The 4,327-nt window shown below is 41.0% G+C and overlaps 1 pseudogene; it reads left to right on the top strand.

Annotated features, from left to right (window-relative positions):
* The first annotated feature begins 3,613 nt into the window (after positions 1 to 3,613).
* LOC101582500 lies at positions 3,614 to 3,945 on the top strand (annotated as a pseudogene).
* Positions 3,946 to 4,327: the final 382 nt, after the last annotated feature.

A 4,327-nucleotide genomic window follows, 5' to 3' on the forward strand; every position in this document is an offset into this window, starting at 1 on the left:
TGAGTTCCATTTCTAGCACCCCTACTCCCCAGAAAAGAATCGCTTCTCGGCCTTTTGGCTAAGATCAAGTGTTGTACTTGAACACTCTGATGTACCTCCCTTTTAAAACAGCAATGACTGTGAGGAAATATGGTTATTTTATGATTGATTCTTTAAAGACCACATAGTAAGTGTTAGTTTATAGTAGAATATTAATTTCCCATCTTGTGAGTTATGCATGAGAACTATATCTACATCACTAAATGATCTAACTTCTTGTTATGTCTTAAAGAACACCATTCTTCTCCATCCCAATATAATGTCAAAGGTTCCTTTTAAATATAAAAATGTATTCTATGCTTATTCCTTTGATCACTAACCTTAGTTAATCTTATACATATCTGTTAATTAATTTACTTGGTATGACTGTTTCTAACTATTCCTAAGGCACTAAACCTTGTCCAACAAAATATGACTCAGTCTTCAAACCACTCTTGGCTATCCAAAGGACTTAGATGGATGGACAATGAAACCACCATGACCTAATGAAAGCATTCCTTAGATGACATTTTCATACCTTCTCCTCAGATTAAAATAAAATATAATGGTCCCTGCTTTGGGCTCATCACATGTCACATTCTTTTCTCTACATTGCAATTTCACATAGTCTCCTATGGTTGCAACCAGGTGTGTGCGGTAGATAAACCCTCCTATACCAGCATTGTAAAGACTTGACACACTTACTTCTAGTTCTGGATTTACATATATTATGCCCAAACATTAATTTGTTCCATAATTTAGCTACTATGACCCTTAATGCTTCTATTTTCTCTGTCTTATCCCATCCACTAAATTACTCTCCTGCAACTGTTCTCAGGAGAGTTTTCAAGGACTTAAAATACAATAATTACAGTCTTAATTTGGTTCCATTTCCTTTGCCTTTTCAGCTCTAACACTGTTCATTCCTTTCGTCAACAAATTTATTGTGTATTCTTTACATATGCACTGCTGACCTAAGCATATAGAATAGGTTAATATAGCAAAGATCTATGACTTCATGAAAGGTGTATTTCATTGGAGTATGGGATCAGCAACAAGCAACATACATACTGCATTGTGTAAATTGTTAATAAGCAATTATTAATTAGCTATAGTCCAATTAATAAGTTACCTAATAGTAAATAAGTGCTAAAGAAAGGTGCTACTGCAAAAAATAAAATTGAAAAGCAAAACAAAGGAAGGGAGTCAGGTGCAAGCTGTGGAAGGTTTAGGGGAGAAAGTGTGGTTAGGTAGATTTCATAAAAAAACATAGCAATTAAACCGTGACTTACAGGAGTTAAAAGAGTAATCTACACATCTGAGGGAAGGGAGCCAAAGCTAAGGTAGGGCATGTTTGCATGCTCAGGGAACAGTGAGGAGCCCAACACACTGGAGAGAGCTGAGGGGAGGGTAAAAGGAGTGATTCTGAGAGCTGATATCTTTAAGTCATCTAAAGCTTTATAAGACTGCGCTCTCCCCCGATCTCCATAAGAATTCTTGGTGCTGAAACTGTAGTTTTCCTCCCGTGTTTCCTCCTCCAGGAGTGCTTATTCTTGGCCAGTTCCTTCACTGCTGAGTTTTCCAGATGCCTCTTTCTCATTCTTCTCTGCTCCATCCCCATCCCCTTTTTCATCATCCTGCTTCCTTGATCCTACTATATAACACCCAAAATGTTCTAAGTTGCCATTGCCTCCAAGGTACTCTTTCTTAAATTAGTGCCTTAAGGAGATGGAAGTTGGCCCATTGTTATGGTCCTGAGACCATTGTTCAAAATCCTAAAAAAGAAAATAAAACAAAAACAAAAAACTAAATTTCTGTCAATCTGTTCTTGAATCTATCTCTAAAACTGGTTGGTGATCATATGTCCAAGAGAGCTATAAATTTAACTAAAGTTTACCAAGGTTCTTTTAGACATTTAGAATATTGTTACATTTGCCTACCTAAATTCTGCATTCTGAATAGTATTTTCATGAGTCTAACAAACCAGGAGTTAATTTTATTGTGTACTAGAATCATTTCAAAGTCTATAATAAAGGGCAATTTCAAGTTTTCTGGTACGAGAAAAAAATTAGTGCAATTTTGTAAAAACTGACAGTTACATCAGGAATGCAAGCTCTTGCTTTCATGCCAGGAAGTTGCGATTCTGCCTTTGGCTGGATCCTTCATTGCATTTGCTCATCTTTTAGATGACTGCATTTGCAGCACCTGCTGGGTGTTATAGCAGTTTACCACAGATTCACTCAGAAAAGAATTCAAAGACTATGTGAGATCCTTGGAAGTAATTTATTAGAAGCAACCGTTCTCTAACCAGTGGGAAGACGGCATGATGCACAAATCAGTGTAACTCATAACCAGTTTTTATTGCCTATTTTTAGATAGAATCTCATCTTTTGCACCTGTCCCTCCTCAAGCCATATGGTACTTTATCTTTTTTTCCAAAATTGTTATCTCCTAGCTTGCATTTATTTATTTATTTATTTATTTAGCACTAGTCTGGACTGTTAGGTTGAGCAAGCTTCAGACACAGCACTGGAGCAAGATGCTATCACCAATAGGTTTCTCATCCAAAGGCTGATGGGGCAGAGAGAATGAGAATGCTTCCCAGTCCTATCAGAAATGTGGGCAGGCTTACCAGAAACTGATCACCTAGGAGACAAGTGAGAGGAGACCGCAGAATCTCAGCACTGGGGTTACAAGGTTGGGGGATGACAGTATTTCTGAGACATGAATGAAAAAAGGAAAGGCATGGGAGAGAAGGGTGTTTAAACCTAGAAAACCAAGGCTATAGGGAGTTCTTCCTTCAAGTGAAGCTCCTAGTCACCACACAAGCAACCTCTGGTCCTCACAAACCCTTTCCACATCTGTCTAACCTGATCTGTGAGATCAGGACTTGAGGATACTATTGACATGGCTAAAGTATGTTTTACTCCTTAGGTTCATGGAAGAGGGCCAGCATACATATGTGGAGCATTCATAATAAGTTGGGATCCATAGGTTGTAATTCCTTAATAAAATTTTATGAAGGGTTCTAACGCTGAATTCTGGTGCCACCAGCTGGCCAAGTCTGCTTAACGCTGTCTCTAAGTGCCTCTCCCACCTCCACTTCTGAAGTCATAGAGAGAACCATAAATATATTTTGAGCTTCCTGACTCAAGGATTTCTTCAAAGCCTCATAATCTACATGCTGAAACACATGCACGTGGTTTCCACCCAACTTCTACCTAGTAAATTTCACAGTTCTGTGCTGTTTCATCTAGGATTAGTAATTGGTTCTGGACAGGTTTCTGCACCATAATCCTTGTAGAAAAATAACTCAGAATTTTCCCTAGGTCCCATTCTCTGCTTCATGAATAGAAAGGACAAAAGCCACCACCAAGAGGCATGGACAGACAGTGTGTTTCCTAAGCATAATGGGTTCTGGCAAAGGACTACAGAGAGAAAACATCTCCAGTAGAGGGGAAGCTTATATATCACTGTCATTTAAATCTGAATTGGAGCACCACTTGCGAACAGAGGCAGGGCCCAGGCATGGTGGTACATTCTACACTGTGACAGCACAGCGGCCGCTGGGTTGCCATGTGTTGGTGACCCTGACATGGGTGTCATCGGCTCCAAAGCTCTGGGCCTTTGACTTTCACCTACGCAGCAGGTTTGGGCAGCATTCAGGAGACCGTGGGTGCTGAGCAAGCTTAGGTGAGGCCTTGAGGCCGAAGGGTGCCCCCCTTCGTGTTCACGCGAGGTGGCTCCATGTTCTATGACGAGGATGGGAATCTGACTCCTGAATTCTATGAGGAGACAATCATCACCAAGAATGGGCAGAATCAGGCCACACTAAGGTGGGTATATAAGAATCCGATTCCTCAGGGCATTGTGAAGCTGGATCCGCCCCACATTCATGTGGATTTCCCTGTGATCCTCTATGGGTGACAAACACAAGCCTGGTGGGTGACAAACACAAGCACCCCTGACCCAGTGAGAAACTTACAGGCTCAAGTTATGCTTTCCATTGAGGAGTCCAAGCTGAGGTCACAACCCTGAATAAACTATGGGCCCAGAACCTACAGCTGTGAGCAGGGCAGTCCCTCAGTATAAATTGGATATTGGTTTGTGTGTGGACAAGAGATGGTTGGCGGCTGGCTGAGGCTAATGACAGAGTTACCAGCACAACTTCCCCAGCCAACCCTGCAAGAAGAGTAACAGGGCATATGCCAGTCAGGAATCTGTGGTTCTTGGTTCCCAGCCTGGCCACTTTCTGCAGAGCTTGCCTCGGGCCCAGCCCTACTAGAAGCTACAGCATTTTATAAGCTAA

This window comes from Octodon degus, unplaced genomic scaffold (genome assembly GCF_000260255.1).
Source record: "Octodon degus isolate 3935 unplaced genomic scaffold, OctDeg1.0 scaffold00122, whole genome shotgun sequence".
NCBI classification, from domain to species: domain Eukaryota; kingdom Metazoa; phylum Chordata; class Mammalia; order Rodentia; family Octodontidae; genus Octodon; species Octodon degus.